The sequence below is a fragment of the Bos indicus genome, chromosome 3 (genome assembly GCF_029378745.1).
Source record: "Bos indicus isolate NIAB-ARS_2022 breed Sahiwal x Tharparkar chromosome 3, NIAB-ARS_B.indTharparkar_mat_pri_1.0, whole genome shotgun sequence".
Lineage (NCBI taxonomy): Eukaryota > Metazoa > Chordata > Mammalia > Artiodactyla > Bovidae > Bos > Bos indicus.
The window spans coordinates 104,720,598-104,736,270 of record NC_091762.1 but is presented as its reverse complement, the minus strand read 5'-3'; the positions used below and the strand labels follow the sequence as shown (position 1 = coordinate 104,736,270).

The 15,673-nt window shown below is 50.7% G+C and overlaps 1 protein-coding gene across 4 annotated transcripts in view; it reads right to left on the bottom strand.

Moving 5' to 3' along the window:
* HIVEP3 (HIVEP zinc finger 3) overlaps positions 1-15,673 on the bottom strand; it is a 565,279-nt gene that overhangs the window by 193,646 nt on the left and 355,960 nt on the right. Inside the window, exon 1 of one of the 4 annotated variants that reach the window (XM_070786745.1) lies at positions 5,446-5,821. The exons of the other annotated variants lie outside the window; for them this stretch is intronic. The gene's annotated coding sequence lies outside the window, so the exon portion shown is untranslated. Of the gene's footprint in view, positions 1-5,445; positions 5,822-15,673 lie in introns of those variants that run through there. 4 annotated transcript variants of the gene reach the window in all.

The following is a 15,673-nucleotide window of genomic DNA, read 5'->3' as shown; positions in this document are numbered from 1 at the left end:
TAACAGAGGCTGAGTTCAGGAAGCAACTTCCATCAGGAGCTGGGAGATCCCCGGTGAGACTTCTAGCTTATGCCACTCTGCTTCTGCCAGTATGTAAGCAACCTCATGCCTTGGAGAGCCAACCCTGTTCTGGTCTGAAGGCCCAGCAGATGGACCACGCTCTTCCCGCCATCCTGTTCTTCATGCATCAGCCAGGGATCAGGCGCTTCCTCCCGTTGCATCCTCATCTATGTCTTCAGAGCTCCCACCACCCTGACCCAGCACTGAACAAACCACAGAAAGTCTTTAGGGGCCATTTTCCTGGCTGCAAAGATCCTAAAAAGGTCATCTGGAGTGCCAAAGGGGAAACAGAAGCACAGAGAACAGGGGCATGCTCTTAACCTGCTGTGTGACCCTGGGTGGTCAATGACATTGCCAGCTTGCATGTTCCATGGTTCAGCTTCAAAAGGACAAGCACGTGTGAAATGGTAAGTTAACTCTTCAGAGCCAGATGGAATGGCCCCTACCTCAGCCTGGAGTGAAGGCTGACTCCTCCCCCTCATCTCTCCTCCTCCAACAACTGGGTCCCCTGAAACACCTGAAAGCTTAGTCCCACCCCTTGTTCCACCCCATTGTGAGTATCATCTAAGGAAACCCTGGCTCACACTTTCCTGCCCTAACACTGTGCTCTATTTCTGAAACTGGCCTCGCCTTGCTCCCAAGACCCAACACACCTTACTTCTCAGCCTTGGCTCAGCTCCCAGCTGCAGCCCCACGAGCCCGGTGCTAAGACTGCTCAGAAGGGTGGTGAGACGGCAGTGTCAGCAGTGGTTGTAAAGCACGTGCTCCCTGCCAGGTGCCCATCTGAGCATTTTGCAGGGATCACTTTATCAAATCCCCAAAGAGGGCCCCATCTGGCAGTTGCTATCATTCGTCCCATTTTATAGAAAAGGGAGCTGAAGGCCAGCTTACCAAAGGTCACCTGGCTGGTAAGTGGCAGTGCCTGGATGTCCCCTTGACAGCCCACGTTGGCAGTTTCTCTGGTCCCTGCTGCAGGCCTGGACTGGGTTTTCCCTCTGCCAACCCCTGGGCTGGCCCTGAGTGCTTGCCCAGCCCCATGGGCGTGGTTGATCTCAAGTCCCAGGCGTCTGTCTCCCTAGCATTTTAGATTGCTGTCATGTCCTTCAGAGAGGACGTGAGATTTCACAGGACCTGGAAGAACACACAGAGGGCATGGAAGTGGGGCAAGAGGTGAGACCAAAAACCAAGTCTGGTTACTTGCAAATGTAGACCCCACGAGTATATCCATGAGTTGGTCCCCTCTCTTACCCACTCACCCGTGGTCACTGGGCTATAGCTTCAGGGTGTTGATGGCACCCACCAACCAGGGAAAGCCAAGCAGGACAGTGAAAAAGCTTGATGGCCCTGTGTTCGGACCCCAGTCCTGTCCCTTCGTGTTCTGCGAGCTTGAGGCACATCCACAGGGAGGGTGCCGCTCTCAGTGTTCGAGCCCCATCTGTGACATGAGGCTGATGACACCAACCTTGCAAAGCCTTCCTGAGAGACATGAGATGCCTTCCACAAGTGCCTGGCTCTCAGGGGTGCACACTCCTCTTGGCCCTGGCTGTTTGCTGATGCCAGGGGTGGCCTCTCGGGGCTGAGAAGTCCGCATGGTCCCAGTGATGCCCACCACATGGCTGGCAGGGCCCCAAGAACACTAGGCATGCACGCTGGAGATAAATACAGGGTCCAGGCACCTGTTTCTGAACAAAAGGCTATTCTGGGGTTTTAATTGCTCATCAGGGGGAAGTCAGGCTCTGGCCAGTGACCAACCCTGGAGGGTCAGGACAAGCACTGGGGCAGCAAATACACCCAAGGGCAGGTGCAGAAATGCCAGCCAACAGGTGACAAATCCCGGACTGTCACCAAGGGAGGGCGCTTAAAAGGCCTCTGAGCACCCTCACAGTCTACAAATAGGGAAACTGACACCTGGGCGGGGGGAAGGCTTCCATTCAGCGCTTCCACGAACGTTCATCAAGCACCTCTTTTAGGCTTGGCTCTGTGCTCAGACCCAGGAACCTGACAGCGTAGGGGAGACAGAAGGCACACATGCAAACCCTGTGCCCTGTGACAACTGCCAGGAGGAGGCACAGACAGAGCCGGCGAAGCAGGAAGGAGGGACGCCACCCTGATCACGTGGTCAAGCATTCGTTCATTCATTCACTATGTGCCTGGGCTTGTCTGTACCAGGCGCTGCTTAGGTGCTGGAGACACAGCCCTGAATAAAGTTCAGTCCCAGCCCTCGTGGGATGTACAGTTTCACAGCAGAGAAAGGTAGTCAGATAAATGAAGAGGAATATGATAGAATGTCAGGGTGCTACAGAGAAAACAACCCCAGGATACGGGAAGAGTAGGCACCTGCTGTGGCTGATGTTTCAGTAGAGACAGATTGATGCCAACCATGAAAAATGAACTTGAGCACAAGAAATACACAGGGTAGTGAATACTTTGCCTTTGGAGTGAAGGAACCAAGGCCCAGAGATAACCTACCTCGGGGGTCACAGAGGACCAGCCATGGACTCAGAAACTGCCCCAGGTCTCCTCTCCAGGGCGTAGCATGCCCTCTGTGCCCACAACCACTTTCCCCACCTCTATCATGCCCCGGGGTTGGGGAAAGTGCCATGCAGCTGTGCCGGGTGGGGGCCAGGCCCCTTCGGTCACCACCTCCTGGCTCACCAGTCGCCCACATCTGAGACAATGAAGACTGACAGCCAGACCCTGGGCCATCCAGACACCATAGGCTTGCCCCTCCCCCTGTCACCTCCCACTGATGTCAGTGGTGCCTTGGTGTCAGACACACACGGTGCCTGCACTTCTGAGTTGTATGACCTTGACAAATTCAGCACAGCATCTGTCAAAACCGGCTGTTGTACTGCACTCACAGAGCAGAGGGGGATTAAATAAAGTGAGGTGCTAAATGTCCACAAGAATCTGTGGCCCACAGCGGCCTAGAGAGGGCGGCCACCTTCCCTTCCTACAGTTGCCCCCTCACAACCTGTGCCTGGGCTGCATCCCAGAGCATCTGTCCCTCCTCAAGGCTCCCACAACCCCGAGAGCACTCATGGTCTCTTCCTGCGTCTGCTGTTGGTCCCAGCTGGAGAAAAAGATCTCCAGCACCCGGAGCAGCCTCTGGCTCCTGCATGTCTCCACACCACTGGCTGGGGACTCAGCTTAAAGCCACACTCAGCACTGCTCCATCAACACCCCCCACCATGCAGCTTCCAGCACGGAAAACTGAACTTGAAGAATCATGAGGAAGATAGACAAGCAGATTCAGAGTCAGCTTCTTATCAGCCTAATGACACTGGGCAAGTTAACTTTATTTTTTTTTTTTAATTATGAATGAGGATAATAATCAGTGCAAAGGTTCTGCAAAATTATAAGGTGATTTTAATATTATTGTTTTCATTATAGGATCATAGGTTGAGGGCAGAGTTTATTCTACTTGTAACCTGGTACTACAATCCTTTCCACAACGTCCTGACCCCTGGGCAACCTCTTCTAGTTGACCTCTCCAATGATGGGAAACTTACTCCCTGATGGGCAGTCCCTACCATATTTTGACTGCTTCTGAGCATCAGAAACATTGATGCCTGTTGTTCAAAGCCCTGCCATGCTGAGCTCTGGAATACAGAGAGGTGAGTGGGTGGTGAGCAAGCCTGGGAGAGGGTCTGGGGAGAGGTTTGAGATGATGGTGGGAGTAAGTCAGGAGTCAAGGGCACCTGGAAATAACACTTCCTGCTACTGGGCCAGGGAGCACTCTCTCATGTAGCCCCTCCACCAGTGGTCAGCCCCCCTTCCCAGGTAACCTCCCACTAATGGTATCTTACTCTGCCCAAGGCTTCAGAGCCAGCCCGGCCCTTCCATAAGACATCCTGCCTGGGCTGCCTCCTGCCCGGGATTGCTCAGCAGCTGGACCACAGGGCCCTGGGTTCTCAAGCCATGATGTATGATTAATGACTCTGATGAGCTCACCAGCCCGCGGAGGGAGGGTCGATCCGAGGGGAGGCCAGAGGAAGGCTGGTTATGGATTTTAACCCTCTGATGTTACTGGCTGGGAATTTAACATCAATAATTCAAAGCAGTGGAGAGTAGGGGTTGAGAAAAATGCAAAAGAGAGGGAGGTAAGGACAGAAACAGAGAAAGGAAGAAAAGGGATGGGGGAAGGGAAGGAGAAAGGAAAAGAAGCACAGATGATTTACTGAGTGTCTCCCAGGGCCATCTGCACCTCCTTTAGATCCTTCTAAGCCCCACTGAAATCTGGGAAGCATATAGCATCCCCCCCATTACCCAGCTCAAGAAACTGAGGCATAAAGAGGAAAAGTGAGGGTCTCAGGGGTTGAGGGGCTATAGAAAGGACCTGGGTTCTGTCTGCTACACCTTGACTCTGAAGGGTCACCAGGTGAGGGAACACAGCGAGGGTTCCTGCCAGCTGGAGGACAGCCAGCCCCAGCTTACACTCTGGGGCTGACATCCGGTGAGATGAGTCTGAAGGACTCTCCCAAGGAGAGAAACCAGTCCTCGGCCTTCTGGACAGCACCAGAACTTTGTTTCTGGAGCTGAAAAAATTAACTGCTATATTTAAAAGCATTGTTCGGTTGCTATGGCAACAGAGGGGCTAAGAATAATATAAAAAGAAGATGATATGCCAGGTTGTCACTGGCAACCCAATTTTAAGGGTGTGTGTATGTGTTTTAAAAGAGGGAGGGGGTGGGGAGGAGAGGGGAGACAGCATTTAGACTGTCTTCACCACTCCCTCTGGCACCAGCTGCCCCCGTGACATGTCCAAGATTCAGCCAGGCCTGGGATCTCACAGGTCTGCCCGAGTCAAGGGAGAGCTGGCATGGCCTGGCCCCAAGCCTAAAGATAAAGGTGGTTCTCATTCTCAGATTGCTGTCCCCTCCTGACAGCCCCCCACTGCCTGGGCAGCTTCCCTCAGCTGTGGAACCCCAGCCGGAGGCACCTCTCAAACAGATGGCCCCAAAATAGCTTCTTCCCTCCAACCTGGGAGATAGCAGCCAGCCTGGCAGACTCCCTGGGGACCACCAGGGAGAACAGATGGTCGGGAGAGAAGAGCAAGAGACAGATTTATTGATCTGCAACATGGATATCAGGCTTGGGCAGACATGGGCACAGGGTGGCCCTGGCTCTCTCAGGAGTCCTGCAGAGACACCTTAGGTCTAACCTTGGTCTGGAGCCTGGGCCTAGGTAACCTGGAGGATCCCAGAGCAAGCCTGACCAAGTCGACAGGAAGGTGGATGGGGACTGTGGCCCCTTGTACATCAGCCAGATGCTTGTCAGGGCTGAGATGGACGCACCCCTGGGAGACATGGAGGAACCAGACAGCCCAAATCCCCAGGTAGTTCATTAACAGTTACGTTTTGGAAAGAGATCTGTTATTTTTACCTCTGTCACGATCATGCACTTTGGAGGGAACTGTGAAATCAGTCAACCAGGATCCCTGTGCCACATCTGCTGCGTGACCTCGAGCCAGGCCCTCAGCATCTCTGGACCTCAGTCCTGCCATAGGTAAAAAGACAGTGATTTTTTTTTTCAGGACAGCAGGTGGGCCTAAGTAAACTGGAGTTTATACAGCACCAGGCCTGGCTCACAGAATATCTTCAGTGGATCACACCTCCCACCAGGAGAAACTCTTACTTTAGCACTTCTCTCTTCAAGCCAACTCTGAAGACCATGGAGGCATCTGTGCGAATGAATGAGGAATGAGGCACAGCTGGGGAGGTGCCATCACATAGAGATGGTCACGGAGGCCCTCAGGGTGGCTGGATGTGCCTGGAGGGTCAGGGAATTCTGGAGGAAGGGGATGGTCTCATAGAACAAGGAGGAGAAGGAGAAGGAAAGACATTCTGGGCAGAAGGATGACTTGAACAAAGGCAAGGAGGACGGTCTGAGAGCAGGGGACAAGCTCATGGGGCCAGAAGCTACTGGCAAGGAGAGTCACTGGAGAAGGGAAATGATCAGATTGGTGTTTCAGAAGGGCCCCGTGTCTAGCTCAGCAGGGATGCTAGATGGGCCATGTGAACTGGAGGCAGGGAGGCCCACAGAGATGCTGGTGGAAGAGTTAAGGTAAGAGATAAAGGGGCCTGGGCCAAGGTGGGACAGGACTTTACAGCTTACAAGGCGCACCCATGACCTCATTTGATCAAGCCCAGGATGGACAGAGGGAACAAGTCCTTTCCCCTTCCTGCCTATGGGGCTTCCCATAGGGGAGGGGCACCCACCATGTAGGGAATAGCTACATATTGACTCTCGAGCATCCTCTAGAAGCAAGCAAGTCTAGGAGAGCTGGAGAAGCCCAGACAAGGGATAGGTCTCTGCGTGGGTGTGGCCAGGGAGGGCTTCCTGGAGGAGGAGCAGTGGAGAGCATTCTGGGCAGACAATATAGCACAAACAAGCAGAGTTTGGTGAGAGGACTGGTCTAGTGCATTGGAGAAAGTAGTTCTTGGACCACACTGCAGCTGAGACCTCTCCTAGGAGAGCTGGGAAAAAGCAGATTGGCGATCACGGCAGGGCTAGGTCACAGAGAGCCATGAATTCCAGGTTGAGAGTCTGCATTCTCCTATGGGCAGTGAAGACTTGTGTGGAGCTGAGAAGAGTTGGGGAAGGATGAGAAGACGTGAGCAAAGCAGTTTGTAGAAGCCCAGCAGGGTCAGACATCTTATTCCTCCTTACTCTCCCAACTCTCAAATATAGGATCCTCCTTCTTCTCTGGCTGTGTGAGTGACAGCAACAGACACCAGACCTCAAGCAACACACCATAAAAAATGGGTATATTTTCCACCTGGGCCTCATGGGAGTTCAGGCTAAGTTAGCCCCTGGGCACAGAGCTGTCCCAAGTGGCTCAGCATCTGGGGACCAGAACTTGGGCAGAGGTCTCAGGGCCAGGGCAAGTCCACAAATCTTGGTCTCTGCCTTAACAAATATTACTGAGCACCCATTATGTGTCTTCTAGGCACTGAATCAGGTAAACAAAACCCCTCTTGGAGTCCAAATTCCAATAGGGGAAAGAGACAGCAGTAAATGAATATGGGAAAGAGTGTTTCAGGCAGAGGGAGTGCTACACGCGAAGGTCCGGAGGCAGGAATGAGCTTGGTGTGTTTCTCTGACTCTTCATCTAGTCTTCATGGGGGAATGAGATCCTTAGAGAGGTTAGGTGACTTGCGTGGAGTCATGTTGCTGGTTAGTGGCCAAGCAGGGCTAGAGGGCAAATTTGTTGCCTGCTGGTCCAGAGCTGGTGCATCACTGGCTAACTGGCCACATTTCAGGACATAGGCTCCAGCCAGAGTGTGGGCACGGACTGCTGACCATAGCAGGAGGCAGAAGTGGGGGTGGGTCAGTCATTCAGCCAACAAATATTGACTGATGTCAAGTGCTGGCTCTGCTGGGCCGTGACTTGTAGCAGGGCATGTATGGATGGCATCACTGACTGGATGGACATGAGTGTGAGTGAACTCCAGGAGTTGGTGATGGACAGGGAGGCCTGGCGTGCTGTGATTCATGGGGTCACAAAGAGTCGGACATGACTGAGCGACTGAACTGAACTGAACTGAATGTATGGATGGACAGAAGTTAATGTCCCCACGGAACCTATATTCTAACGAACATTGAAGGGTACGGGGATTACAGGATTCCAGGATCTTAAAGTCTATGGCCAAAATCCAGGAATCACAGAATGAAAATGACTGCATCTTAGCTTCAAGAATTCAGAATCAGCTTCTCAGCATGTGACAGTTGGCGGGGCCCTTCAGCAGCATTTGGTTCATTTTAAGGAGGAAGAAACTGAGGCCTGGTGCAGTTAATGTCCCACAGATGGAGACTGGCAGGAAAGCCAGGACCTTACACCTAGGAGTCCAGGCTCCTGAGCCATAGGATTCTGTTGGGCAATGGAGATGAGCATGGGCTTGGGGGTAGACAGACTGCTGTGGGTCTGCATCCTTTGCTTGTTGTGGCATGGAATCTTTCTGAACCCTGACTTCCTCAACTGAAAAATCAGAATACCTCAAATAGATCTTGGAAAAATTAAAATAACACATGTAAAGTGCTTAGCATGGTAAATGCCCTAGATGCCTGCAGCTGTTGTTATAATTATTAGTGAACCTTTAAGGACACTGGTATTTGTCTTTATAGGTGACAGAGATTGGACCCTGCTGGAATCAGAATGGCTGGCCTGCTCCAGCTCGCAGACTTAGCATCCCACAGAGCATCTGCGGGGCGTGTTAGCTGATGGAGAAGGATTGCTTCACTCTCACCTCGAAACAGAAACATGGCCTGTGTGGCCTGGCAGAGCCTGCTCCCTGCTCCAGTCCCCATCCCCCTCACTCTCTTTCCACTCCCTCCTCTGTCTCTGTGTTTCTCTGTATCTCTTTCTCCCCTCCACTCCCCCCCTCACCCCCCCGCCCCCGCCCCACACACAGAGGCATGTGCTGCAATTATAACCATAGACCTTGAGCCACCCTAGGGCAGTGGGAGCTGAGACCAAAGGGAAGCAAAGAAGCTTCCAGCGGATTCTAGTTAGGGATCTAGGTGCGTGTTCCAACTCTCCCTCTTGACTGTGCTGAAACTAGCCTTGATGGTACCAGGACCTACCCGAAAGTTGGGAGGGCAAGAGCACGTAACTTGGTGAACTGGTAAGAAACACACCCTTGGCATGGTGAGAGACCAAGGCCAGACAGCCGCAACAGAGGGCTCAGAATGCGCCGCAGCAGCCGTGGAAAGCAGCTGCACAAGGGCAGCCAGGCCTGAACCCAGAGGATGTCCTCGAGGAGGAGGAGGAAAGGAGAAGGGTTTCATTTGAGCTTTAAAGAATGCGGAGGATTTGGCTAAACAGACTTCGTTGCTCAATATGGAAAACAGAGTCACAAGCACAAAACAAAATGAAATGAGACAAAAGTACAGAAGCACAGAGGCTGGAACTTCCAGGGCAGAGAACAGCAAGGCTCCATAGACCACCTAGACTTTCTCTAAGTTGGAAGTAAAATGTGAGGGGGAAGGTGGAGCAAGAAGACCTTTTGCCTCTAATTTTCACGTTTACCTTGAGTGAACAGTGGTTCTTTCATTCATGTGAGTAACTCACCTACCTAGACAGAGTTGAGGCAGTCTAAGTGAGTCATTTTTCCTTCCTGTGCCTCAGTGTTTCCATTTCCCAAATGGGCGTGTCCCTCCATCTCCCAAATGGGTGCGTCCTTGTCCTGGGAGGGGGACTGCCCCAGGGCACTTGCTCCTGACCAAAGGATGGACCTCACTGGCCCACACTGCTCAGGAGGTCTGCAGCAAAGTCCCTGCTGGAAGTCTTAGCTCATCTGAAAGCCCTGGACTAGCTGGGACATCCATCTTCCTGGAGCAAAAGCCACAATATCAGAGAAGGATGAGGCAATGCCCGGACTCAGGGGCACACAGCATCCTTCCTGAGCTTAATCTCAACCTCATGCAGCCCCAGTTGGGACAACGACACATTTGTACCACACTGGGGAACGGAATCTTTGAGGAGCTCCATGTCTCATCCAGGTCTTCCACCCAGCTAAGTGGCAGAGTCAGGATCCGAAGCCAGGACAATGTGACTCCCAGACCCCAAGTCCTTTCCATCATGTCAGGCTGTCTCTTGCCTTAAGCTGCCCAGGCTGGGGGCACCCACCACGTACAGGCAGAGTAGCCCCATATCTATACCCAAGCATCCCTTAGAGGAGAAGCTAAGATAGGAAGCAATTTATTCTGAGTCACACAGGACTGGGACTTTGCAGGCTGACTGGGGCCCAGCCACACCTGCCATGCTGGAGGCCCAGCCTCTCTGAGATGGCGGACTCTGGCCCTGCTTTCAGTCAAGTGTCCTTTCCAAGCCACTGTGGACCCTCCTATGCTGCCCCTGTCCACCCTCATTCATCCTCCCAGGCCCTCCTCTATGGCCCAGATGCTGAAAAGTCTCCAGAGAAGCCAGGAAATTCCATTCCCAGAACAGCTTGCTAAACCCCATGCGCTCGCAACACCACCTCTGTTCAGTCCCCTGGGGCTGCTTCCAGGTTCCAGACAGAAACTCTTGAAGGCCAAGAGGAAGGGAGATGCTGTAGTTTTCTTCACTGGGACCATCCCACAAATAGGATGGTTTGTTCATAGGTTGATTCCATTTGGGTACACACAGAATAGCTTTGAATCCATCTAGAAAAACTGAGTTCATTCAGTCCTGGCTCAGCCAATTCAAGCACTGAATTATTATTATTATTACTAATCCACCTTTCCAAAGCATGTTATGTGCAATTCCTATGCCAGGTGTTGAGGGACCTGCAAACAGAACCAGAATCAGGCTCTGATGCCAAGAAGCTCATAAGTGGGGACATTGGAACCCTTGTCCACTGGTGGTAGGAATGTGAAACAGCATGGCCACTACAGAAGACAGTATGGCAGTTCATGCAAAAAAATAAAAATAGAACTACCATGTGATCCAGCAATTCCATGTGAGCATTTATCCCAAGAACACTGAAATCGGGATCTCAAAGTGGCATCTCACTCTCATGCTCATTGCAGCTTTACTCACAGTAGCCAAGATGCAGAAACAACTAAGGGTCCACGGACAGGGGAACGGATAACAAATAGGTGGTGTCTACACACGGTGGAATAGTATTCAGCCCTAAAAAGAAAGGAAATCCTGCCGTGTGCAACAACACGGGTGAACACGGAGGACATTATGCTACGTGAAAAAAGCCAGTCACAAACGGACAAATATTTAGGATTCCACTTCCAAGAGGTATTAAAACAGTCAGACTCAGAAGCAGAGAACAGAATGGCGGTTGCCGGGGGGAGAGAGTGGGAGAGGAGAAGTGGGGAGCTGCCATTCAACAAGTATAAAGTTTCAGTTCAACAAGGTGAATAAGCTCTCGGGATCTGTTGGACATCATGCCTGTAGTAAATGATAATGTGTTGCATGCATAAAATGTTGTTAAGTGTACTAAATGCTCTTATGAGGACTTCCCAGATGGTGCAGTGGTAAACAATCCAACTGCAATGTAAGGGACACAAGAGACGTGGGGTCAATCCCTGGGCCGTAAAGATCCCCTAGAAGAGGAAATGGCAACCTACTCCAGTATTCTTGCCTGGAAAATCCCATGGACAGAGGAGCTGGCGGGCTACAGTCCATGGGGTGGCACAGAGTCAGACTGAGTGACTGAGGTTATGCACACAGAGCTCAATGACAGTGAAAAACAAAGCTCATAAACTAGAAAAAGAGATTTATAGGCACACAGGCTAATTAATAATGCTGCTGGAAAGATTTATATAATCTGTGTCCTGTGCCAGGCATAGTTCTGAGTTGTTAACTGTATTAACTCATTTAACACTGGCAATGAGACTATGAAAAATGGATTACTATCATCTCTATTGTACGGATGAGGAAACCGAGGCATCGAGAGGTGGAGGAACTCGCCCATCATCACAGGTACTCTGCATGCAGGTGCAGAGCTGGGATTGGAGCCCAGGCAGTCGACTCCTAGGTCATGCTCCTAGCTCTACACTGCGCAGTGGCTTGGTAAGCGGGAGTATATTCTCAAACAGGGCTGTGGATTGGGCAGTATAGAGGCGTGCATGAATGATTCCATCCAGGGAGTGATGCCTGACCTCGACTCTCAACAGAAACCCATCGCCTCTGAAGACTAATGAAGCCAGCAGAGGCACTCGAGTGCAGGAGGAGTCTCTGCTCCCTCGATCCCCACCTTCCCCACCCTGACGTTGGGTCCCCTTCCTCCAGATGCAAGTTCCCAGGGCTCTTGGCATGTGTAGTTTGCAGCATGGACACAGTCTGCTTTGCTGTAGCTGTAGGCTCGTCTCAAATCCCTCCAGAGCAGACCCCTTGTCCCACCCCCTTCTCCCTCCTCCAGCACCCAGCACAGACCTGGGATGTAGCTGTGCTTGTGAACTATAAGTTGAACTGACATGAATTTCTTACAAATGACCAGGCTGGCCCTGTCTGGACTGTGAGATTAGCCAAATAAAGTTGAATTCCTCTTTCTTTCTTTCTTCCTTTCAAGAGGTATTTGTTGAGTATCCACTACATGAAACAGCTGGGATATGGCAGGACAATCCTATTCTCCAGGTACTCACAGTCCAGTGGAGGCGAGAGACCAGCAAAAAGATGAGGGTAATGTGACTGACTAGTCCTGGCATAAGTGAGTCCAGGGGGCATAGGAGGGCACTAGATGGGCAATGTCAGTTGTTGGGAGGCATTCAAGTCACTTGGCATCTAAACTGAGATCTATAGGAATTAGTCTAAGTGTATGTGTGTGTGTGTGCGCACACACATATGTATTGCCTGCCAGATGAGGGGAGTGGTTAAGTCCAGCAATTTCTAGGAAGAGGGAATCATATTTGCTAAAGCCCTGAGACACAGAGTTGCATCACATTTTGGGGTGGGTATAGCACAGAGGTGGAAAGGGAGAGCGAAACAGTGCGATAAGATCCCAACGGCCCTTGCAAACCACACTAAAAAGGAATCTGGTGTTTATCCCTAGAGGCCACAGGGGTTTTTAAAAAGATTTTATGCGTATATCCATTCTTTCTCCGATTCTTTTCCTGTATAGGCAATTACAGAGTACTGAGTAGAGTTCCCTGTGCTATACAGTGGGTCCTTGTTGATGGTCTACTTTACACACTGTAGTATGTATATGTTAATCCCAAACTCTTAATTTATCTCCCTCCCCTTCCTTTCCCCTTTGGGAAACATAAATTTGTTTTCATAGTTTGTGAATCTGTTTCTGTTTTGCAACAGAATCTCTTTGCTGTGATTTAAAACAAACACAATATTATTAATCAACTATATTCCAAGATAAAATAAAAAATTAGAAGATTTTTTACAAGGGACAATGTAACCAGATTGGTGTTTTTGAAAGACCCCCCTGGTGTGCTGTGGAGAAAAGACTGGAGGGGCACAGTGGTGGTGATAGAAACAGCTACGGAAATCTCGGTGAGACGAGGTTGTTAGAAGTAGGAGAGGGAGGGGGCAGATCTGAGAGGTCTCGAGCCACCAGGACCTGAGCCTTGGATGGGATGGAGGGTGTGTTGGGTGCAGTCCTGAGTTTGGAGCACCCCATCCCTCTGGAGGCCCCATCTTCTCTTTGCCACTATGTCCATCCTCATCCCATTGCCCAAACCAAAAGTCACGGAATTCTTGGGGGAACTCCATACAACATCAAATATGTGCTCCATCCCATGAACTGGAAACAATTTTACCAGCAGAAAATGTACCCACAATGTTAAATCATAACCCACATATGCTGCTAAGTCACTTCAGTCGTGTCCGACTCTGTGCGACCCTAGACGGCAGCCCACCAGGCTCCGCCGTCCCTGGGATTCTCCAGGCAAGAACACTGGAGTGGGTTGCCATGCACGTACACCATTAAAATATTCTACGAAACTCAGCAGAACCGGCTGACTCTGATAATTCTCATTAATATTTGTTTGTGATTTGTACATTTCATTTTACTTCCTGGGAGCACTCATTAGCTGTCAAGCAGGTGCCAGGAGCTTAAGAAAAACTAACAGGAGAAAACCGAAAAATTGAGATAATTCTAAGTAGTAGTTTTGTTCTTTAATGCAAACTGGGAAGAGATAGATAACAATTTAGCTTAGTAGCGGGACATCTCAGCACAATTTTCAGAGCATGAGGTGAAGCCCTCCTATAGGTTTCTCCCAGTCAGCATTGGACAGCAATCTGATCAAGTAGTTCATGCTAAAGAATGAATGACCAGCAGGGTACCTGGACCCCTCCTGGAGGTACTAGCAGCTTGGTTAAGGGATGGAGGGCAAGTAGCTTTCCCCACTTCTTCAAATGCCATCATCGGCCTGTCCACCGATGGACAGTTTCTCCTGGGATTACAGCAGCCTCAGGGCAGCCCTAACATGAACCTTCCTCTCCATGTTTGCAGGGGTAGCACCAAATAGTGTCTTGGGGTGGACTTTCGCTTCCATTCCATCACCTCTGTCATCTTCCAAAGTCACTCCAAGAAAGCAAACTCTCTCGGTTCATCCAGACCACTATAACAGAAATCTGGCAATGGCACCCCACTCCAGTACTCTTGCCTGGAAAATCCCATGGACAGAGGAGCCTGGTAGGCTGCAGTCCATGGGGTCGCTAAGAGTCAGACATGACTGAGTGACTTCACTTTCACTTTCCACTTTCATGCATTGGAGAAGGAAATGGCAACCCACTCCAGTGTTCTTGCCTGGAGAATCTCAGGGACGGGGGAGCCTGGTGGGCTGCCGTCTATGGGGTTGCACAGTCAGACACAACTGAAGCGACTTAGCAGCAGCGGCAGCATAGACCAGGTGGCATATAAACAACAGAAATTTATTTCTCACAGTTCTGGAGACTAGGAAGCCCAAAATGGAGGAGATTGCAGATTCAGTGTTTGGAGGGGACCTATTTCTTGATTCACAGACAGCAGTCTTCTTGCTGCGTCCTCACATGGTAAAAGGGACAAGGGAGTTCTTTTGGTAAAGAAATCTGCCTGCAGTGCGGGAGACCCGGGTTCGATTCCTGGGTTGGGAAGATCCTCTGGAGAAGGAAATGGCAACCCACTCCAATATTCTTACCTGGAGAATCCCATGGACAGAGGAGCCTGGCAGGCTACAGTCCATGGGGTCACAAGAGTCGGACACAACTTAGTGACTAAACCACCACCAATCCTGCTCTTGGGGCTTCCCTGTGGCTCAGCGGTAAAGATTCCTCCTGCCACTGCAGGAGACACAGGAGACTCAGGTTTGATCCCTGGGTTGGGAAGATCCTCTGGAGAAGGAAATGGCAACCTACCCCAGTATTCTTGCCTGGGAAATCCCATGGACAGAGGAGCCTGGAAGGCCTACAGCCCATGGGATTGCAGAGTCAGACATGACTTAGCAACTAAACAATAACAATCCTGCTCATGAGGGTTCTACTCTTATGACTTTAGCACCTCCCAAAGGCCCCACCTCCTAATACCATCACATTCATTAGGTTTCAACATATGAATTTGGGGGAACACATTCAACCTATAGAACAAACACAAAATATAGGTTAAAAAGTATGCTGACTCTGCAAATGCAGCTTGAAGATAAATCAATATGCTCTCACTTCCACCAGAACACTGTTTGAAAGGTCTTCCTCTGAGAACAGCTGCTGGGGCAGGGGGAGACTGGTTCCCCCTGGGAGACAGAGGCTGCCTTCACATGTAAGGTCTAGGACTGAATGAACAAAAGAATGGGCTGTTTTCCTTTATGAGGTACAATTGCTGCCAACTAAAGTGAATAAGGGCTTCCCTGGTGGCTCAAAATCTTCCTGCAGTGCAGGAGACCCAGGTTCGATCCCTGGGTGGGGAAGATTCCCAGGAGAAGGGAATGGAAACCCACTCCAGTTTTCTTGCCTGGAGAATTCCATGGGCAGAGGAACCTGGTGGGCTACGGTCCATGGGGTCGCAAGGAGTCGGACACGACTGAACGATTTACAAAGAGAATACACACAAAGTGAATAAAACTGTCCATTGAGGAACAGTCACTCTGCAGATGGGAGACGATGACCGGAGGAAGGAGTCTCGCAGCTGTCTCTTTGAAGTGTAGAAATTCACAATGCCACATAGCTAGCAAGGGGCTATGCCGGGAT